Source organism: Alligator mississippiensis, chromosome 12, assembly GCF_030867095.1.
Source record: "Alligator mississippiensis isolate rAllMis1 chromosome 12, rAllMis1, whole genome shotgun sequence".
NCBI lineage: Eukaryota > Metazoa > Chordata > Crocodylia > Alligatoridae > Alligator > Alligator mississippiensis.
The window spans coordinates 58,421,467-58,445,280 of record NC_081835.1 but is presented as its reverse complement, the minus strand read 5'-3'; the positions used below and the strand labels follow the sequence as shown (position 1 = coordinate 58,445,280).

Below are 23,814 nucleotides of genomic sequence, written 5' to 3'. Positions count from 1 at the left end.
ATCAAACGAGCTCCCATAGCCAATAGTAGACATCTGCTCGTGACCAATCCAAAGAGCTGCAAAGATCAGTAAAAGAACGTGCTGAACCATTTTGAAAAGTGAAAAAGTTTGAAGAAATGTCAGTGAGTTTGTGGATATGCCACACAGAAAAAAAGGGGATATAATTTTTAGGGATTACATTATTTATAGTGAGTTATGCTCTTGGCAGACGACAAGATGACGAGAAAATGCAAGGAAAAAAAGGGGGGGAAAGGCTAGAATAAATGCAAATGAGACAGTGAGAATAAGTGAAAGAAAGAGCTGACTGTGAGAAGAATGAGCTTATCCTGATTGGTACTGCATGCCTGCTCTCACATGTAGCTCCCAGCATCTTTCAGCACCAGGACCAACCATAACTGTTTGTCCTGAAAGGCAGCCAGTGCTTTGCAAACTTTACAAATGTAAAGCAGAGCAAAAAGAAAAGCAGGCACCTCCAGGGTGGAGGGCAGCAGTGACAGACAGCATTAGCCTTGTGGGTCTGCTACACAAAAGCCTGATCCAAAGCCTGCTGAAGTCAATGGAAACGCTTCCACTGACTTCAGTGGGTTCTGGATGCAATCCCAAATGACTGCCACTGAGAAGTGTGGGTATGGCATCTCTGCTCCTAGCTACATTAGGTAACATGCTCAAGCACTGTTGTGCACAGCTGTGTTTCTGTTGGCCGATCAGACCACACAGAGCTGGTTGTCTTTGACATCCTGTACCCACTGTAGGCTCAAAGTCAAGGGCTCAGAAAATACTCCCAAAGACCTACTCTGGCATTCTGCAATGGAAGAGTATGGAGAGGCAGAGACAAAATCTGGTTCTCCTTTCTCTTGCCCTAGAGCTGTCAAATGGAAGGGCCCAGTGCAATGGTAGTGATACGGCATGATACAGAAGGGGTGGACTGTGACAGTTTCCTTGCAACTCTGTGGTATTGGATCAAATGCAAAAATCCTGTTTCGGAAGGACTGCACCAATGCAATGGGAGAACAGAGCTGCCTTGTGCTTTCAACAACTGTAATAATACAGGGGGAGAAGGTGAATGGCACAGTGACAGCACAGGGGCCCATAAGGATTATGAGTTTCAAGCCTAACAAATAAAACCAAAAACAGCCTTAAAGGGGGTAGTTGAAGAAGGACTTCCAGCTTGGAAAGCAAGCAGGAAAAAAATGCCAGACCCTGACCACAGCAAAGAAGATCTGATTAGGAATTGGACTTGGCTCACATGAACTCACTCCAAATTTTGGCCCGTAATATTGAGCATATGTGATTTAGAACTTAAAAGCATTGTGAAAATATTACTTTGCCATCCTGTGCTGGGCCTAGCACCATGGGGTTCCAGCTCAGGCCCAGGGTCCAAGAGGCACTGCTACAAGGCATAAATAAGAGGTTGGCTGGAAATGTGTTGCACCCACTAGAGATATAGTGTCCCAGACCCAGCATGGGAAATTTAGGGAGGGGGTCAAGTGGCACCCTTGGCCAACAGTTGGAGTTTCCTTGCTATGACCCTTCCTACTAGAGATGGTCCAAAATCATTCTAAGTGCTCAGATAATCCCACGATAAGCACACAGGGTGCTAGGTCCATGCGCCTCCACGTTCAGACCTAGATAGGACATTGCAGCTGGTCCTCTTCTCTAAGACAGACTGAGCAAAATCCTGAATACCAGCACCCTCAAAGCTCTGGGTTCCAATTCTGGATTTGACCTTCATGGTTCAGGCCAGTTCTCTGTTTCCCACTTGCTGAAATAATTAGGTGGGAATGAGATGAGTAGATGGACATTCACCAACTAGTTGCTGCTACCTGAAAGTGTGAGGCAGAATTGCAAGTGCTCAGGTTCCTGGTTTAGGCAGCTAATAAGGGCTTCGAAACAGCTCAGCGCTCAAAGCATTTTCACATGTGCTTTGGGATGCAGAACCAGGTGCTTTAATTAGCGAGCCACACTAATTAAAAGCACCAGCATGTCACATGTATCAATCAGCATCCCTGCACTGAAAAAAATGGTGGTGGGGCGCTTTGAACTAAAGCTCATCGAGCGTGTTTTATTTCAAAGAGCCCCACTGCCATTTTTTCAGCACGGGGACACATGGGGATGCTGACACACATGACACGGAGGGCTGCCAGAGCACGGCAATTTCCATGTTCCAGCAGACTTGCTCCAACACGCGGGATTTCCAGCACATCTGTAGGAGCCCGCAATGCCCAGTACCCAGCACCCATTGTAATGGGCAGGGCCTTATGTTTAAAGCAGCTCAGCACTCAGCTGATGAACTCACCTTTTGATGGACGGATTAAAATTTCCAGCCTTAGATCTGATCCAAAGCCCAAGTCAAGTCACTAGGAATCTTTCCCAGGGCTTTGCATCAGGGCCTTAAAGGTGCTTTTGTTGATCGAAGATTTAACCTTCAAATTGTTAAAAGCCTTTGCCATCTATTTTGGGTTTAATCTTTCTGCAGCTCACGGAGCTCTAGCAAGGACATTTTTTCCAGCATGTGCTTATGTGTGAATGCTGCAAGTGAGCCGCCCCACAGTCAGCATTTCAACATAACCTGGCTCTGTGCAAAAGAGGAACTTGGATTCCACAGGCCCCCTCCGCCTCACCCTGATCCGAGGAGGGCTCCGCTCTGTTCTTGCTCAACCCGACGCTGGGAATGAGGAAGTGGAGGAGACAGGGCGGGGGAGGAGGGGAGGAACGGTCAAGCTGGAGACAAACAGCCTCTGAGCCATACTGGTTGGAAGTTCCTCTACAGCAAGAGGGCATGGGAGCAAAGAGATTGCTCTGTCTCCATGGAGGAAAACACCGTTTCAACTGGAGATGAATGGTTGGAAAATGAGATCCCCACCTCTGATTTATCCCCCTAAACGTGCCCCTGCTGCTGGTGTGCATGTTACCCCACACCCAAAGTTTGCTTTGGACTTTGGCAGTATTTGAAAGCCAAAGCCCAGATCTGCACAGTCACGGTGATGGTTCTTGAGCTAAGCATACCTTACAAAAGCCTTTGCAGTACTGATGACTCAGACGTAGCTTTTGCAACCCGAGCCCAGTAACAACCAGTAACAGCACAGGAATAACTTTCCCACATCACTTCTACCTTGCACAGCATCAGTAGAGTGCAATGGATATAGGGAGGTTAATGGGCAGAGTTTTGCTGAGGTCAGCTTCAGCCAGAGCTGGCCCTTCACCCGGCTTAGTCAGATTCGATTCCCCAAAGAAGTTGGCATTTTGCTAACTCACCTCCAGACTCTTAAATACTGTCAGCTGGAACAACACAACCAATAACATGAACCTCAAGATGAAGACCAAGACTGGGTGCAAAACTTTCCAAACCCCTGGGTATCCCTGATCCTTGCCCTCTCTCTCCTTATATGGCTTTGTTCATATTCATTTACCCTGTCTCACTGACACAGCATTGTTTACAGGTCAGATCTTCAGCTTGTATAAAACCAAGTCAATGGAGCTAAGCCAAGAAGATAGCAACTGATGATCTGTCTTATCATTTGTGCTGCAAAGCACTTAGCATTCAGAAATAAGAAAGAAAATTGATATCATTGCTGCCTGCTTGATTGTAGTGGGTCCCACCATGGGGCCTGGCTCCATATTTCTAACCAGAGGCATCAAAGCACGAGACAGTATTAATTACTTTAAGGCATCTTCTGATATGCTGTGCCATATGATAATACCCAGTTACCTCCATTCATCCCCTAGAAATAGCAGATTGTGGTCCTTCTTCTTGTCCCATCTTTCTTAGGGGAAGTTCACTCTCTGTATTCCTGAATATGGGCAGGTTTCTCTTCTTCACCTTACCCTAGGGGGAGAACCCAAAAATGAAGCGATGCTATCACTGACATTACATATACAGATATGAACTGCTCCGAGCAGAAACCAACCCCCAACAGTTGATGTAATCCTTCATGGTTACATCTAATTAACTCTTACACATAATTAGCCTAGTAAATTAGGAAAATATTATTAGTCCTATTTTACAGTTAGGAAAAACACAGCAGAAAGATTAAGGAGCTTGCCTGAGGCCACAGAATCAAATGGACATTCAGTTCAGGGGCCACAGTTCAGAAGTGATGAAGAAGTTGGACCCATTTACATCAACCTACACTTCCTTACCACTAGCTAGTCACCTTACACTGCAACAAATAGTCTACTTAGACAATAACCTTTATAACTAGTAAAATCCACTCTGCTGATAGCCACTGGTGTCATTAAACTGGTGCAAAACACCACCTGGAAGACTGTTTCATTCTAAGTCACTTATTTCAGTTTAGGCTTTGGTTTTACTTGTTCCTAACCAACGTTGGTTAAAGAAATATATAACATTGTTTAAACTGAAATAAATGGGTTGTCACAAAAGGTTTTTTTTCCTACCAGTTTAATTAAATCGGCTTAATATCGTGCTTGAAACCAAACCAGCGAAAGGCGCATGTAGACAATCCCTATAGAAGGCTATGTTGCTGTTACTCAAGCAAGCAGCAGGAAGAAGATGAAACAAAGTTACTCTCCCCATAACATTTATTTTAGTCTACCTTTTCTAATGGGGTCTAAGTCTGCAGGTGAGGCCAAAATGGCTTCCATTAACAAAAATGTTTCTGCTTTTAAGTAAGTTTATAATGATGGGTGGAAGCCTGTCACCACTGAAGTCAAGGGCAAAACTCCCATCTGGTTCAATGGGGGCTGGATTTTACCTGGTGAGTTTAGGCCTATCATTAAGGTTTCGCTGAACCCATTCTCAATGGAAGAATTTTGCTGACACCTGTAAAAACATTTATCTTCCTTTAAACTCTCCCTTGAAGCACTGAATCCAAAGGGCAGCGGCACAGGGTTGGCTTACCAGGAGACCTGGGTAAGGAAATGACCTGAAAACAATGAAACGAGGCAATATAGTAACCCACGAGTTCCAAACTCTGTGCAAGAGAGGAAAATAAACTGCGCTAATGGTGGCAAACACATTTTTCCCCTTGTTATTGTTCCTCATGAACAGGAACTCACGTGAAGAAGGTTTTAAACCTCTCTGGGCCAAGTACAACTTCAGCACAAAAAGTGGCGCCATGCCCCTGAAGCCAACAGGTTTCCTTCCATCGGGGTTGAATTCCATCTGCGGGGTTTTGCATTTAAAGTAACTCGGTGACGAGCAGGACTGCAACTCAGTCAAGAATTCAGGCTGCCCGGATTTTTGTGCGGCAGGCAGGTTGTTTACGGTTTTGATTTGGAAAGTAAACCGGAAAAATATAGCTCTGGAGAACGAACCCTCCTAAAAAACCTGATCCTCCAACCAAGAAAGCATCATTCATTCTGAATGGCAACTGGGGACTCTGTTTTCCAAGGGGGAGAAGACAGGGCCTTTGAACAACAGTGGCTGGGTTGTAAGGGGTGTTTGGCTGCTGGAAATGTGCTGTACAAGAGCAGCGAATATGTAGGCGGAAGGAGCAAGAGGCTGCAGTTGCACCTGCCTGCACTCTGTTTGTCCTGAGGATAAAGAATTGGCTCAAGTTACTTGAGTATGTTCAAACTCTCCTCGCCCTGCCCCTCCCTGAGCACCGAATCGAGCAGGAACGTGGAGGGAAGCGAGCTCTTCTTAGCAACGGCAGAGCAGACAGAGCTGCAGATTTAATAAATAAATACTATTCTACTCAGAGAATAGGAAATAAAGGGCATGCTTTTTGGCTCCTCCTCCCATCCCAGAAACCTGCGTGCTATATAAATATATGCAAATAAGACACTGAAGGGGGTCGGAGAGACGAGAGAAATATAAAATAACGTGTTTTTAAACTTGAAATAAGGATCTAGAGTGTGTTTGTGGGAGGCAAGTCGGAATGTCTATGCAAAATTTGCAGGGAAGTACGAGAGACCTGTAATAGCAACCAGGGAGCATATAATGCAGAATGCCACAGGTCACCTCATGGAGCTGACTTCAGCAGAGCTATGCTGGTGCCCCCCTGCTGAGGATGTGGCCTTGTGTCTCCATTCCCCCATCTCTCAGATCACCCCATTTCAACAGCTGTTCTTTAAGCTACATGAAAATTATTCATCCAGTGTTAAAGGAAAATACAGACTCTCTGCTGCCTTGCTGGGGTTTGTGATTTGTAGAGACACAAAAACATGTGCAAAAAAGTATGGTGAAAGATATTGGCAGCAGGTGAAAGATGGAAAGGATACTAGATAATGAGCACAAACAAGGCAACATGCAAATGAAGCACAGCCCAAATCAGAGCCGTGATCCCAGATCCCCTGTGTGTAAAGAGTAACACACGACGCCACATGTAGAAGGGTATCGAAACCTAACTCGTGCGTTCCAGGCTGTTGACCCAATCAAATATTTCCTTGTTTTGCAAATTTTCTTTCTAAACAGCCTTGCTGCAATACGAGAAGTGAGATTTTGAGTTGTTGCTGGTTTCAGTGTGAAGACAACATGAATCTAAATGAGGATCTTTTGTCTTGATATTCAAAATCTGAACTTTTTTGCTCTGAACACAATGGTTTCATGTGAAAAACTCTAACTCAAAAACAATTCCAATTTTAACCAGACACCTTTATGAAACTGTGGAAGGTTGTCACAAAAAATAAATCAGAACATTAAAGGAACATTTGGAAACATTTTAATTCACTGTAATTTTGCACAGCTCTAGTCCAAGGGGCACAACTCATAACCCAAGATGGCTGAAGGTCTTAGACACAGTACACACACACACATATCAGTGCTTTCTTTCATATTTGCCTATAGTAGCCCTGAAGAAAATGCTTAAGGGGCAAAGTCACTCCCCACTGGAGTCGGTAGCTAATCTTCCACTGACTTCCACAGCACTGGTTAGTTAACTCCCTTTCATCTAGTCGGAGATTTCAAAATCCAGTGCAGAATATTGAAAAGGGTATGGGGAGTGGGGGTGTTGGGGGGAGGGACAGGCATTTAGAGGGCCAAAAGTGAGACAATGAGGCTAGTTACTGTTCTGAAAACGGTGCCATGAGACAAAAGGCAAAGCTCCCTGCTCCCAGGTACTTCCAGATTACCTTCAGACCGCTCATAAAAATAAACCAAAAATAGGCCTTGACCAACGGGAAGAGAAAGCCACTGGGAGGCTAGAGACCCAGCAGGCTTCGCTCCGTTTTCCCAACCCTTTAGTCAAGCTACTCCCAATCTGAGCCGGAAACGAATTAGGTCCAGTTGTTGTTTATGTTCTTTCCTTCCAGTTGCAGATGATTTTCCATTTCCCGCTTGGAAGAAGGCACATGAAGAAACAGAGATGGATATTTCTATATGGCACTTGCAGGACTGTCCTTGGTTTCTGATTTACTGTCATTGAGTACATTGGGAGTTATTCCAGAGTGTATAGGAACAAGCTATCCTGTAGGGTGACTTGCACCAAGTCCAGCCATATGAATGACCCAGTTTAAAGCATAAATTCCCATTACCCTTCCAGAACAGATGCAAGATGCTTGTTTGACAAACATATTGTTTGCATGCCAAACCCTCGTGCTGAGTGGGAGAGAGGACCAGAGTGCATGTATTTACCTTACCCCAAGCACAGAAAGACCTGAGAGCTCAATTACATAAAAAAGACAACACACTAATATATCTAATTTAGATCGAGTGACATGTCATTTTGCACATGGATCTGTGGAATATGCTCATGCAGGAGATTACTGAGGCAGCTAGCCTGTTAAGATTCAAAAAAGGTAGCCAACATGGATGACACTAAGAGGAGGTTTCTAGCTAGGATAATGTTTAGAGTTAGTGGATCCCCAGCTTCCAAGTGGCAGCTGATCACCAGGTGGGAGTCAGGAAGAAGTTTCCCCTTCCTTGGCACAGGTCTGTACTGCGTTCTATGCCATTCCCTGATACTGGTCATTGGTCACGGTCAGGGGCAAGATGATCCATCCACTAGGCTAGAAGGACCATTGCTCTGGTTTTGGTCCCACATTGCTGATGTCCAAGTGTAATGACTGATTTGTTAGCCAGCACATTGGGACTGAACAAGGAATCTCCAGACTTAAAACTTTGAGTCTCTACAGCTTGAGCTAAAGAGCCAGGCTCTATAGGCAAGGTCTGGAACAGATTCAAGTCCTTTACCAATTGTGCCAGAATGGATCAGTGGGTTGTATTTGCAATTCAGACTGCAGGAGAACCTTTTGAAATAACTTCTTGTTTGAGCAATACAATTGTTGTACAACCAAGGCAGCACTTTCATGGGATTGCCCTCCATGCTTCTAGGTGAGTGTCCCCACAGTCCAAATGAAAGACTGTAAGCGTGACAGCAACCAGCAAGCCAAGGAAGGAAAGATGCACAAAAGTCAGTGAAGCTCTCTCTGGAAAGAGGATGGAATGAACCCAATGGCAAGTAAAAGACTTGTTTCCCTCAAAGAAGACCTGAAAGATAGGCGGTTCAGTAGTCACTCAGAGCCCAGCAGCCTAATGGAGGTCTGCTCCATGCAATTTCTAACTCATCCAAGTGTATAACCCAACCTTGGCACAACACAACTGGTTCCAACCCCGGTGTGCCAGGCCTCCGACAGGCCCCCATATCGTCCTCCCCATCAAATAAAACAATAGCGATTAACAAACACTAACGTAATACAAAACATCTAACACTGCTACCTGGACCTAGCTAGTAATGACCAATTACTCTGCGAGGTGCTCACTGTACGTGGACCTGCAGATCTCCCCAGAGATATCAGCATCACTGTTATCTGTCAACAGCAGGTTCAATTAATTCTGGCTGGACCATGTCCTGGGGCTCAGCTGTCTCAGCCTCATATGGTTGTTGCCTGTCTGAGATCTTCTCAAGCAAAACAGCCAACTCAGTGCCCTTATTTCCCTCCCTTCCAGGTCCTGGAGAAGGTGTCATTGCTCCTTCCACGGTCTGCATCTGTCTGGGGTGACATCCCGATACCACTGCAGAGCTACCTCTCTTGACACTGCCGCTGTTTGTAGCCACCGTTTCCCATCATAGATATGCACAGTGTCATTTTCATATAGAGGTGGCAGCCTCCACAACTCCAAATCATATCGAGGGGTTTCTTTTGCCTCATCTTTTTCTATAGACAGACGGACAGATGGATGGATGCATGCAATCCTCAGCAACTCTGACCTCAGTTTCTAGCTGGGCAGGCACTCTTGTTATTTGCTGAACAAGATGCTGGCAAGTGACAAACCTGGTGTCATTCTGTGATTTAATAGTGTTAAGTCTATGCCCTTTAGTTGGCACTTTTTTATTATTCCAAACTGTTTTCCACCAACCTGTTGAACTGAGGACTAACAGTGAAACCTCTGTTGTTCCGCAAACTTTTTCAACTCCTGTCCACTGTCCTCTATCTGGTATATCTCATGTAGGGAAAAAAGAGTTGATAGGCATGATCCCTGATCAGAGGTAATTTTTTCTAGTAAGGCTATCTCAGAGAAGTCAGAAAAATAGCTTAGATCAAGCATACAGGGTTTTTTTTTCCAGGCAGTATTAACAAATTTCTACTTTGATCTGGGGTGCCAGTTTTTCCTCAGTCACTAACATGGACTCTTTTGCCAGATTTGGGCTGTTCTTTTGGCACGTGTGACAAGCTTTAACAGCCTTCTCTACATCACTGGTCATTCAAGGCTTGTATAAGACATCCTTGGCCCTTCTCTTGGATTTTACTGTAACTAAATGAACTTCATGTGTCCTTTTTCTATAGCATCTTAGGAATTGCTGGGAGCCAAGGAGTCTGACCAAGGGCTGCCTCCGAGTTTTAACTGACCAGCACTGTCATGTGGCTCCAGCCAACACAGCAACTGGCCCCAACTGGCTCTTGCAAGAGTTTCTTAAGGGTACTTTTCCTCCACAAAATGGAAGCCCCATCGGGCAGTTATGACTGGGAGCTCTGCTTCTCGAGGTTGCATCTGCAGCAACGACTTCCAAGCTGTGGCCCAACGGAGGGGCACTCGCCTATGGTTGGAAACACCAGCCATAAGCTACTGCTAGCTCCCACGTCTGAAAATCCAGTGCAAGCAAAGAGTAATCAAAGCACAATCAAAGCTGCCAACCTGACTCCCAAGCCACCCAACAGAGCCCTGGAAGGGCTCCATTCCTGAAGCTTATCTAAGAAAACTAAAGGAAGAGTCCCTGTCTGCTGGCATAATTATTCCCATTGGAAAGGAGACTCTCTGAGCCCAGCTCCCAAACAAACATGCCGAATGCCACTCCCTGTTAGACACCGTTCGCCTTTCACCTGCTCTCCCCGCACATACGCACACATGGGCTCAGCACATCTTGGCCATCTACTTCTTGAGCACTCCTGCATTGCTTCTCAAAGAGCATGGGCCAGACATGCTCCTACAGCAGTATCTCACCAGAGACCCTTAATGGATGAGGTCAAAGAGGCCCTGCCCCCCTTCCTGGTACGAAGGGGACTGAGAGATTTCCTTCTCAGCCGTCCGAGCTTGCTGGGTGTTGAGTTCTGTTTGCTTAAGATGCTTTGGGGAGCCGAGGGGGCTGGCTGAGTTGAGTTTCTCTGTTAGGGAGGGAAAAAATAAGAATAGGTGTTTTTGCCTTTCAGATCAGGGGTGGGAGGCCCTATCCTAGAGGAGGGCAGCCGGATGCCTGACTACTGGGGAGTGATAGCACTGGGTCGGGAAGAAGTGCAAAAGGAAACGGTACCCCTGACATATCCACCCTTGAAACAGTGCTGTCTGCCAGTGCCTAGCATCCCCCCAACTAACAGAGCTGAGGCTGGGACCCTTCCCCGAGGCCTTCTTCCACAACCTCTGCCCCATTTTAAGAGCTATTTATTCCTCCTCCCCCAAGCAAACTACTTGATAAAGCTCGCCACAGATTGTAACGTGTAAAGAACATTTTCTGCCATGCGTGTTTATAGAAATGTGTGCAGCCCCTGCTATCCCAATTAGCTCACCGGAACGGCACCCCTACGCTGCACCCCCACGAAGAATAAGTGGTAAGGGGCTGTAGGGGCTAGGAAATTATCCTCCTTTCTTTCAAAGGCTGAAACCGGCCCTGAGAGCCCTTGGAAATAAATGGTGCAGACAGACTAGCTGGGATTTCAAATTCTGTGATTAAGGGCTGAGGCGATTTTTTTTTCTTCCCTGGGCTGATAGAGCACGCAGGGGATGAGGACAGCTTTTTGCGTGGCTGCCAGCAACTCTGATATGCGCCTCTGCCGTCACCAAGCCGAGAGATTATTCTCTGGATCTCCCAGGCTGTTTATCAGGAACGCTCACTGCTGCAGCCGCTAAACCAGTTTAAATACCAAAATTAAAAAAAAAAAAAAAAATCACTTCCCTAACCTCAGAAGCAGGCAGACAGAGAGAGAGAGAGAGAGAGAGTGTGCAATTCAGTCAGCAGGAAGAGGAGGTAAGAGATGCCCGGGAGGCAAACAGGATTCATAACAAAACAGCAATGGACACCTGAATAACCCTGGTTACGAGCTCCAGAACCTAGCTCCAGAACCAGCTTCCACCTCGGGCTGCAACTCTCTGAGGCTGTTGATCTGCAGCCTATCAAGGGAGGGTTGGATAGGCTCCAAAAGCTCACGTGAAGGGGTCAGAGGCAAAGGACTCTTCGCTTGGAACCTGGTAGCCTCCAACACTGCAAATGGGCGCGTTCCTCTGAAGCCCGTAGACGAAGCTAATGTCTCCCACTGATTTTACCTTGGTCCAGTCGGACAGCGAGTGACGCAACATAGGTGTGGTGTTAGTACACCAAGAACCCGCGAGCCATCTGTTCTAGCCAGATGTGTATTTTGCTGACAGCCTCGTTGATTGTTGCGTCATAGCCATTTGCTAGCTTTATCACCAAACTGTTCAACAGCGAGGGTTGGCAAAAGGCTGCAAAGCAGACGATGGCAGCAGTTTCAAGGGACTACAGGATTTTAACAGGGCCACTCTCTCCCTTGCTGGTTTGGAAAGGACATCTGTGATTGTGCAGCCTGATGCAACAGGCTCATACCATATGTTATGGACAGGTCATTGATTTGGGGGGGGGGGGGGGGGAATCCCATGAACCCTGCTGCACTCAGAGAAGAAGCCCCCAAGTGTAGAGTCTCCTGCCAAAAAATGAGAGCCCTTGACAAGGAGTGGGGAGGCAAGAGCAGGGGTAACAAGCCGGCATCCACTGACTGTTGCAGGAGGAAGCCATTGGGGCTAACCACCAGAAATTTAGGTGCTAAGGTGCCTGGTGCTAAGCACCAGGAGCTTCAAGTGCTAAGAACCTCTGAAAACCAGGACTTTAGTTTCTAGAGAAAGTGACTGATTGTTGGCAGAGTCATCGAACAGGCAGAGCTGTCTTGTGGGACCCTGCCACTGACTGGCCAAAGACCCAGAGACTCAAATTCCCTTCTTCTCCTATTACTCAGTGGCTAGTCCCAGAGGAGCAAGAGCAGTAGGTCTCTAGTTACAGGGTGGGATCCTGCTCCCAGCTGCACCAGTGTAAACCAGGAGTAACTCCTTTGATGGCAGTCTAATGGAACAGAAGAATTGACCCTTGCCTTGAAAAGCATTCCCCGTCCGGGAGCTCTCCTTGAACTGGAGGCTCAGCAGCAGCTGTTTGGGGCCGCTGGTATCCAAGCACTGCTATATCCAGCAAACAGGGTCACATCCTGGTCTCTTTGAAGTCAGTGGCTTCTGTGTTCACTGCAGAATGTACATAATGGGGGACAGGAACTAGCCGTAGGGCGCTTGTACACCCATTAACATGTACACGCAATGAAAATGTCTGGCATCACAGTGTACACGTGCAAGACTTTTGGGGGTATTAAATGACTTTGCATTGTTGCAAACTAAACTATATTTGGATGTAGTCAGTTGCAAAGAAGCAGGAGCAACAGGGGTTTTCATACAGTCATTCTCTGTTGCTAATGTCATGAGCTTTCAAAGGTCCCTGCGCTGGGATTTTCAAAAGGAGTGTAGGAAGAGATGGTCACCCATTAGGCTCCCTCTAAAAATTCCAGCCTTGGTGCATATGAAACCAAGACCATGGTAGAAAGTTCTCCAGCTTTGCAAAGGCTGGCATTAGCTCATTCACACTGGAACCCTTCTTGGATTGGGGATGTCTTGCATTTTACCTCCAGCATCTGGATGCCCCTCCATTTCACAGTGTACTGGGGATGCTGCTCCTGAGCTCAGCATCAGTGCTGTCCCCCAGCAAAACACCCCCACCCAGAGCAGGAAGTTGCCATCAGGAAACCCCATGATACCTCAGAAGGATCAGAGTTGTACGGTGCTGGGTGAGGCAGTCCTGTTGAGAGCACTTGCCAAACCAAGGATGCAGGCAAGGTGCTAGTTAATACACAACCAATCCTAAACCAATGTATCCTGTTTTTCCCTGGGTAAGGAAAAGACTGCATTCTCTTCAGGCCAGCCCTGATGTCAGATATGCCTGCATTATAAAATAAGCTTCTCCATTTTTCCACTAGTTACTGTGCAGTCTGGAGTGGGGAGACGGGAAGGGGGAGGGAAGGACATCTGCACATTTGCCATGGCAGCAAATATCTAGTTCCCTGAGACCAGTGACATGGATAGCTCTGGACCACTTAGCTGAAGACACTCAAAGACTGAGGCTTTCAAGGGCAATCAAGGGCCTCTTCTTCCGCTTACACAGAGGCAACCAGAGTACTTTACCAACACTGGCCACATCTATGAGTGGTAGACTGCACAGTAACCAGCATTACTTCACAGTACCGTCCCCACACAGTTTTCTTCCAATGCTACTGCACAGTACCAATGAGCTACTGCAGTAGCTCGTTACTACTGCACAGAAGCATTGCACCACAGTTAGTGCCTGGCAATGCTGCTACGCAGTAGCGTCTCATGTAGATGCACCCACTAAGTATGGACCAAACCTACAGACAACTTAGCAGATGCGAACAGTGGATGTAATGTTTTTTTCCAGGATCAGTTAGTGATACTGAGATGTCAGTGGAGGGTTATGCTGACATCAGAGAAGCACCTTTGTTGTACTGGTGTTCACCAAAAAGCACTTGGCGAACAGCTGCCATGACCGTCAGGGCGGAATGGATTTTCAGTGGGGAACAGATCCATTTGCACACAGCAAAATGCATGCATGCTTATGTGGCTGTCTGCCCGTGTGTCACCCACACGGTCAGTGACACGCAGATGAGTGTTTAGACATCTAAATACCCAAGAAAATGCTCGGTCATGGTAACTGCTGTGCTCATGGTACAAAATCTGGCTCATAACTGCATGCATTTTTGCAGATGGCAACAGAAGCGGTCTTAAAATGGTGCTTCATCAGCTTGTGAATGAGATTAAATCATGTGATTACCTGTAATTGGGGGGGACAGGTCTCAGTGACTGGTCTCAGTGACCCAGGAGGTCTCTTCCAGTCCTATGTTGCTATGCCCAGACAGTTTAAATCAGATCAGTTTTACTGAAGTCACCGGAGTTCAGTCAATGACCTCAGGTGAGGTGTCCCCGACTCCTGAAACTTCAAGCCACAGTGCTCAAGGAGCTGGCCCTTGCTATCTAGATAGCTTTCCTTCCAGTCTGTTCCAAAAAGCAGCTGTTTCTAAAGGGGATGTGAAGCGTGCATGATACTACTAACCTTTTCTTAAGCCAGGCTGCCTGATTCGGGCTGTAAACATGACATCTGTCTTTCTGGAACTGGAATAAATTAGTCCCTTACTGACACTAAAGGTGTGCGTTATCTGTGACGATCCTGTTGCATTATGCACAGTTCCCTTTCTTGATTTCAAGCCAGACAACATTATCTAATAGAGCTGCCCCAGCTCTTCTCGACTCCAAAGGCACTACAGTCATCAATACTGAGATAGAGCAGATGGATAAGGGCACTGGCTGGAGGGACAGAGCCAGATCCTCCGAACCTTCCTGAGCTCCCCTCCGCCCCCCCCATGCTAACACAATACTGGCTACTGATGCCCTTCCTGGGGTTTTCCAGCAGGCAGGAAATGTACCATCCACTAGCATGAAAGGTTAAGACCACTTTCCAATTAGAGAGGCAGAAGCCATGACAATGAAGCTCTTCTGAAGGGATATTAATCAGGACATCTTCCTCTTACGGAAATGCAAATCAGCAGAAAGGAAACTCGAGTGATTACAACATCATCAGATGGAGCTGGGATTTCGATCCATGCTCTCTCTGGGGCAGCCAAAAGGAACAAAACTCCACTGACCTCATCAGTGGCTTGGCACTGTGCAATGGCAGAGGACAGGTCATCCCGACCTCCTGCAGCACAACTGTGGAGCAGCGTGTGTGTCTCTGAGGGTAGAATACGGGCCTTGGTATTGTGCCAAATCTTGGTCAACAGCCCCTAATTTGAAGTAGCAGACTACAGATTCTCTCTACAGGAACTATAACTACAGGGCTTACCAAGGGAACATTTAGCACCAAATTTTCAGGCCTGTTTTAGCAGAGAATCCAAGTTTGTGTCTGCTGAAACAGGCCAGAGCTTGAAGATCTGGCCTTTAATACAAGCCAATCTTTCCCCTGCCGCCCCCCGCCCACAACCCTCCAAAGATGTAGCAGGGCTGATATGACCCCCACTGCTGCTGTATTGATTCCCGCCCATCTATAATGCTGTCTGTAATGCTTTCCATGCTTCTGTTATCAGCGCTCTGGGGAGCCGAACAGTGGAAGGATCCAGCCAGCCTCAGAGCACTGGAGGCAGCATATGGAAGAGTTGAATAAAGGCAGAAAGTATGGGGGAAGGGTTGGAAAAAAAAATGGGGCCGAGTACATGGAAGAAGATTCATAGAGCAGGGGAGGATAACAGCCAGGGCAGAAGAGATGGGGAAGCCTAAGACAGAAAAAGGACAGAGGGAAGGGTGGAAGGAAGAGACCAGAAGTAAGAGCTTGGGCACAATAGGATGGAAATCACAAGGGAAAGGAGGAAGAAGAGAGCCGGTAGCAGTGGAGGAAGAAGGAAAGGAAGGGAAGAGGATTCAGTAGATCCTCACGGGAAGAAGACCCAGAGCAAGGGAGGGAGAGGGATGGCGAAGAAGGATCAAAGGACAAGGCTGCTGTCAGGATGAGGGGAACTGAACTGAGGAATTTTCCAAGAGCCAGGGGCTCTGAAATCCTGGTGGCCCTGCACTCCCCTTCTGCTGGCCAACCCCAGGCAGCCCGGGCAGAGCAGAGAGCTGGTCGTTTATGACACAGCAGCTGGGAGCGAGTCCTGAGCCATCAGAGTAATCTCCCTGGTGGGAAAAGCAGCCAGCCTAGCCTGGAATCCCAGCTGCCCCCTCTCTGGCCTTGGCTTTCCGTTTCCTGAACGAAGCACTCTTTGCAGATTGCAGCAGAGCAGCCGCAGGGTACGGCTGGGCCTGTGGCAATGGCAAAGTCCCTCTCTCCACACTGGCTATTATAGGGGATGGTGGGGGGAGCTCTTGGAGCCGGGGAGGTTGTGTTCTGGTGGAGGAGAGCGAACCCGAGGTCCTTCCCATGCACCCCGTGTTGCTCCAAAGCAGGGTGGCTGGGCATAGCACCTCCTTTCTGTTGGGGACGGAAACATTGTGCCGAGTCCAGAAACAGCTCTTCTCTTCACTGCAGGAGGCATTAGATCCAGCTGAGCCACTTCAACGCAGCATGCATGTAAATCAGCCGGACAGGCAGAGAGGAGAAAAACAAGGGGGATGAGATAAGAGACGAGAGAGAGGCAAGGGGAGGAGGAGGAAAGAGATGAGGGGAGGGAAAGAGAGGAGCAGGTGCAGAAAGTGGGAAAGAGAAAAAGAGAGGGTGAGGGGAGAGGGAGGAAAACAGAAGGGGGAAAGGAGAAGAGGAGAGAAGGGAAGCCAGCAAGACAGCAGAGAGGGAGGGTGTGGGGGGAGAATTTATTCTGCTGGAAACAGCTCCTGTCCAGGATGCACTTCCTCATGGCTACTGGCAGGAGTGACAGGGCAGGGCAGCAGCACAGAGGGGAGACGCGTATTGCCCCCGGTGTCCAGATGCTCCCAGAGTGGATCCTGCTGGTGCTCTGTGGGGAGGATTTACCCTCCATCTCTCCCTCACTCATACACTTCATCCCCTGCTGCCCCCATTCTGCAAGTCCAAACCTTTGGCCATTTCTTCTCCCCCCAAGCACTGGTCCCCTGCTGCTGTGTCCCCCCCCATGCTCCTCCCCATGTCTGCGCTATCCTGCTTGCAGTGCTAGTAGCTGCCCAGCTATAAACACCCTGCCTGGGCTTTGAGACTGCAGTTGCAAACCCCTGCTGTGTTAGAATTGTTTAATGCAGGTTTGGGCTCCAGTCTCAGATACCCCTGCCTTGTCTCAGCATTACTGCAGGTATACATGTGCTGTAACAAGTGTGCACCTTGGACACACACCTTCACTTCAAACCTAATTCCCATCAGCATTAGTGGGTGCTGTGGTCTCCAGGTATCAATTCCCACCCAAGTAACTGAGAGGAGAAGAGAGGTTGCCATGCTGTAGGATGTTGCATGTATTCATCATTACTACCTCTCTGTTAATGCCAGTCATCTGTCTCTCTCCTGTGAGTCTGACCCGTCACCACTGATCCAAATCCACTAGTTTGGGCTGGACACAGTTTTTTTTCCCCCCTTTACAACTCATCTCCTGCCTAGTATCCAGTAGTTGTGTTCGTTTGTGATGGAGTTTGCTCAGCTCTCACCTGCACAGGGAGGATAAGGCTGGGTTTGGGTTTGGAGGGCAGCTTCAAGTGCTGCAGGAAGTGGTGAGATCCTTCAATCAGTGCTGAACCAATATCCAGCACAGTGGTAGGGTACTCTAGGCTGCTGGAGGACCCAGTTTTGAGGTGGGCCTTAAAACCCAGATCCTGACCAGAATAATAAATACTGCATGGCAATTTATGTGCGACTCAGGGAGCTTGGTAGACTTAGCCAAATGCCCATACAGGGAAATTGCATTCAGCCTCCCTGACATCTCTTAGCTCTTCCAAGCCAGAGATGGGATTGTTAGGTACTTACATTCTCACTATCCTAAAACAGCTTCCCAGAAGTAGTTGCCTTTCCTGAAGGAAGTGATGCACGTGTACCTCTCACCGGATACAAAATGATGTTGTGAACCGTAGTACTGAGATCTCTAATGGAAAGAGACAATAGCTCGGCAAAGTGTTGCTGCTGTTACTCAAATTCCTCATCTTAGACACTTGCATCTGCACAAGAATTCTGCCCTGTTCTCTGAGCCTGATGTGATGAGACATAATGCACTAACATTGTGACACCATCCAGTGCTAAGCAACCTGTGATGATGTAAACAGCATACATTATAATCTTGACATCACTGCGTGTTACTCAGATAATAGATGTCATTACATAGCCAAGGATCTATGCAATTGGGGCCTGATTCAAATCCCCTTGAAGACCGATGACATCACCACTCGTCACACAATATAGCCCTGACTTCAGTGTGAGTTATGTAAGGACTGAGGATGCCATGGGGACTACACAGTGCAATGTTGGTATCCAAAGGCACAGCCCATTTATGGTCAAATTCACAGAAGGACTAAGTCCCTACAAATACCACTAAAGTCCAGAGGAGCTTTGGCTATTCAGCACCTTTCAAAATGTATTCGGTAACAACAACATCATGATGTAATACAAAAAGCAAAACTGACATCACCAGTACAGCGCGCCATTATTCTGATGTCACTGCACGGAGCGCTGTACTGGATCTTCAAGACATCCTAGTAGATCCATAGGAGCCAGGATTGCCACCTCAGGTTTGTCCCCAGGGGCACAGAGAGTACACTTCACAGAGAGGGATGTCCCTGACACACACAGGCAGACAGGCAGAGTCCATGCACGTAGTAATACCAATTAAACCAAACTATATCGCAAAGGGGCCTGGCAGAGCTGCATTTATCAGCCTGCCTGGAAGGGGCTCGTGCAAGCTGTCCCCCTGGCTGACGGATTAGACAGCAGACAATTAGGTTTCAGACACACACACATGCACACGCACACATACACACAAATCCTTTTCTCCATCCATCTGCAAGGCCAAGCTGGCTGAGCACAGCTGTGCTGCTGTCCGGTGCTTCTGAAGCCGCGTGCAGCTGAATAAGAAAGAGCCCCCGCACCTCGTCTTTCAGTGGTCGCTCACAAAATGAGCGAGAGGTCCCCAAAGAGATGACACAATTGCAAGGGAACCGATTAACCCCTCGCCAGCTGGTTTCTCTCGCTTCCCCCTTCTCTGTACTAAGCAACTAGCAGCAACCAGGTCAGAGCAGAACTCCCGTTTCTGTGGCTTAAAAAAAAAAAAAAAAACCCACAAAAAAGCAAAACCAATGGCTAACCTAACTAAATCATCACAGAGCAACAACAACTCCACACATTTTTCTGCTCCAATCTCACAGGGTTTTAGGTTGCTAAAATTCTTTCAGATGCAATTTCATTTTGCTATTTAGAATCCCTGTTCTTCAAGCAGGTGTTTCAACCTACTGGCCACTTCTGGAGATCCTTGCTCAATCTTTACTCAGGTAATAATCCCACTGAAGCCAGCCCCACTGGGCTTTGGAGCCAGTGAGATTTGGCCCATTCTGGTCCTTGAGACCAGAGTGATGAAACTAATCAGTACGAATCACCGACTGTGCTCAAGGTAGCCAATGCAAGGGGCTACTGGAGGCATTACAGGTTTCCCTCACTTTATGCTGTACATGCATTCCTGGAAAACAGTGCATAATGCAAATTCACATAAAGGGAACCCACTTTACAATGTAACAAATGGGGATACAGTCCAAGACCTCAACTGTACTGACCCCCAGGCCCATTTCTACTACTTGTACAAGACAATTTTGGTACTTACCAACACACAAGCACAGGGTGGTGGTGAATGTTACTGTAATGGGGATGGCAACTACAGAAACACATGTCGCAGACAATGAGCGAGGAGCACAGGTCCACACAGGAGACTATATTTTGGTGTGCATCACTCCCACGATGCACCGCACAAAGCAGCTGACTGCAGGCTTCCACCACACCGATCGCATAGGAGTGAATTTACCTCGCATATAACAAATTTTTGGTATAAAAAGGGTCATCGCATAAGAGTGAATTTGCACGTACAGAACCCGCATAAAGTGAGGGAAACCTGTAATTCAGCACAAGGAAAATTAGCTTAAACAATAGACAGATGGCATATGATTGGGACAAGCCAGAGTGCCTTCTTTACAGAAAAAGCTAAGCCTATGCACTCTGATAGCAGGTCATTAAGTAATAACAATGACTAAAGGAGAATCTGTAGATATTATTTATTCAGATTTCCATAAAGTAGTGATTCTCACCCAGGGCGCCATGGGCCCTTGCGATCCTTTCAAGGGTGCAGTGAGGATGCCACATAATGTTAGAACTCTAAAGCTGTGCAAACTATTCACAAGATAAATCCAGGGATTTCAAAGAGGAATACAGAGAGTCAAAAACATTTTGACCTGTTGTTGTCTTTCTGAGTTCTTTGCCGCAGCAGAATTGCCCTATTATTTTTCTGTTGTCAACAAAACAGGTGAAAACCAAGAGCATTTTCGGCGGGGCTGCCTCAAGACTAGAGAGGTTGAAAACATCTGCCATAAAGGCTTTAATGAAGTTTCTCAAAGGAAACTGAGCAGCATTCACTAATAAGGAAAGTACTGTTATGGATTAGAAAACAGAGTTGGAATAAATGGTTAATTCAGTGTTAGAAGGAGGTTTAAAGTAGAGAATGCAAAGGATGTGTACTACTGTTCTTCAATATCAATACTGAAGATCTGGGAAAGGGGGTGCACAATGAGGTAACAGATAAAGTTAGTAAGGGCAGTCAGGAGTAGAAAAAGCCAAGAGAAACCCTAACCAAACTGCATGACTGGGCAACATAATGGCCAATGGAAGTCAAAAGCAGGCAAGTGCATGGGGATGTGTGCTTGCAAGGAACAGTGAGAAGAAGTCCTATGCATTTACAGGGCTCTGGATGCCTGTTGTGACTCAGAAGCTCAGGAAACAGAGGTCTCAAAGGGAAATCTAGGCTGCTGGGGAAGCGCCTTAAGGGTACATCTGCAGTGCATCCTGTGGTGCAGTGTGGAGAAACCCAAGTTCATTCTAGGTGGCTGGCTCAGGGACTGAGAGTCAGCGCACCATGGCACCATGGAGTCCCATGTCGACTAACCTACTTTGCTCATTTGGAGCTAGCTCAGGTTTCTCTACGCTGCACGACAGCATGCAGTGTGGACAAATCCAAACAACCAAACTCTCTGGGAGAGGGTAGGAAATGTTTGGAGACTCTGAAGGACCCTGGGAAACCCTAGGAGCCTCTGAAGGTGCTTTGTAATTCTGTGGGTATTCAAGCCTTTACAGCATAACCCTCCTACAGCAGTCTCCAAGGTTGCTCATTCCTGTCTTTCTCACTCTGTATAGGCAGAGAGAGAAAAAAGCAACACAGTCCCATGGTAACTCGACCTCAGGTCTGCTCTCCCACAGAGCAGGGGTCCTAGAGTAACCAACCATGTTCTGTCTTTAATCATTTACACTTGTGAAGGGAGATAAGCTGAATACACCACCAAAAAGGACTGTGTAATGGCATGACCTGGTCCCCTATGCTCACAACCCTTGATTTCCCTGTGTCTTTTCAATGCACCTTTCAACCATCCGCTGGAGGGGAGAAGGGCCAAAGAGAAACACCAGCATCTGTTCATAGCTGGCCTTAAACACAGTATGACAAGCTGGATTTACCTAAAATGCTATGTTTGATTAGCCTCTTAGTGTCACACAAAATCCCTTCTTAAAATGGTGACCCTGTATTTGTTTGTTTGTTTTTAAGAAACCAAAGTAAAAATTTCTCAAATCTTATGTCACGTGATTAAGGACAGCCCTTTCTACAGGGCAAGAAAATTAGCCAGCTGTGTGATATATTTCAAATACAGAAGCCTAGATGAAAATAATCAGTGAGGTCATTTAGCCAATCCTTCAGGTCAATGCAAGATGCATCTGGTAGTATATTTTCTATACAACTTTATACTAATAGATATAAACTCTCAAGCTGCAAGATATAAGCCAGCCACTAACCCTGGAAGAAACTCCCCCATGGGCAGATGATTGTATAATTGTCTACTGCAGACGTAATCCTTTTGCTGAAGCTTTCAGTGTTAACCCCTGTCACTTGTGAGATAGTGGGCCACTAGGCCACTGGTCTAGTCCAGTATGGCAATTCCTAGAGGAACATAGGATTGGAAGGGACCTCCTTGGTCATTAAGTCCTGTTCTGTCCAGTCCCTTGATATCACAGGCACGAGCTGATTAAGCTCCATTTGAAAACTAGATAGATTTGTTGCTTCCATTATGACTCTTGAGAGGCTGCTCCACAACCTTACTGCTCCAATGGTTAGAAACCTTCTTCCAATTTCCAGCCTAAATTTATTCATGGCCAATCTTTACCCATTTGTTCTTGTGCCAACATTGTCCTTCAGCTTAAGTAACTCTTCCCCTTCCCTCATGTTCTATGTCCTATGTTCTAATTGTTTTGCACAGTCTAGTTTCAAATGTCTCAGGGAATCAAGGTGTTTACCACTTGTCCTAGGAGACTCTTCCATAAGTTAATACATCAATCCATCCATCCATCCAACCACCCACTCATCAGTATTTATCAAGCACCTATAAATTTCCTACTGTGGCACTAAGCATGGTGTCAGAAAGAAACTTCTCATCACCACACTACACTTTTGTTTTCTTATATCATCCAATTACCCATAGTTATATCTCTTAGACCACTCTAAATAATTACAACTCTTATCAGGTGTCTACAACTTTCAGATATTTGTCCGTCTTCAGCATAGTGGATGCTTAGCCAGGCTACCCTTAATATTTAACCAGGATCATGCTTTTTTCATCTGCAGAATGCTTCCAGACAGTCAGAGATTAGTCCTGACACCTCTGGGCAGTAAGCAAATGTGATCTATAATGCCCACATTACAGATCAGGAAGCTGAGGCACAGCGCATGTCAGCAACTTACCTAAGGATTGAAATACTGCAGTTCCTGAATCCCAGTACTGTGCTCTGGAAACTGGGGTCCCCACCTCAGAGACTGCCCCCTCCCTTGGTAGAGACTCTATTCCAGAAGATGAGAATGGTAACAGCTAGGTGCCTAACCACACCATGGCCACAGAACGACAGGCAGTGACAGGAACACAGCCAAACTCAGTGCACTTACTATAGCAGCATCTGAGGGTATTTAAGAAGACTATACTCAAAGGCCATTGAAAAAGGGACTGTGCCAATTTCAACAGTGGTGACAATTCCCAAGACAGCAGTTGAAGTCGGTGCATGTCCGACAAAGAATGAAGCCGGGAAACAAAAATCCAGAGACAGAGTGCTCGCGTAGTGCCAATAGCAAATAACAACTTCCCTTTATGTAGCACCAACCTCCCAACTAAAACTGTCATACAAGCCACGCACCCACCATTGATATGGACCCACCGCCACTGTGGGACATGGCAGCTGTTTAGCAGTGCAAAGAAATGCTATGTAAAATATCAAAGGTGTATCCTGTATCTACTGGAAACCTCATGCAACTCCCTTCCTCTGGCAGGACAGTCTCCTGTACTGCTGCAGTGAGCTCGCGGCAATTCCCTTTCCAGCTGAAATGAAAGCAGCACAAGCACTGGTGGGCTGTTTCTGATTCCACATGTCCTTTGCTGCTTCCCCAAGAGGCCCTCCGGAGGGTGAAGGGAAAGAAGATACAATAATAGAACTGGTTGATACCATTTTGTCACAGCTCTGAGGTCATTTTTAATTGTACATGACCCAGTTCTTCCCCACCGAGGTACAGCTCTAGCATGGCAACGCTCAACTACCTTGATATCTACAGCTATACCCACCCTCAGTTACCCCT

The 23,814-nt window shown here is 46.9% G+C and overlaps 1 long non-coding RNA gene across 1 annotated transcript in view; it reads right to left on the bottom strand.

The window, feature by feature from the left end:
* LOC109280217 (uncharacterized) overlaps window positions 1–23,814 on the bottom strand; it is a 66,735-nt gene that overhangs the window by 6,361 nt on the left and 36,560 nt on the right. The window contains exon 2 of the long non-coding RNA XR_009455926.1: window positions 3,710–3,826. This is a non-coding gene — a long non-coding RNA (uncharacterized LOC109280217). The remainder of the gene's footprint in view (window positions 1–3,709; window positions 3,827–23,814) is intronic.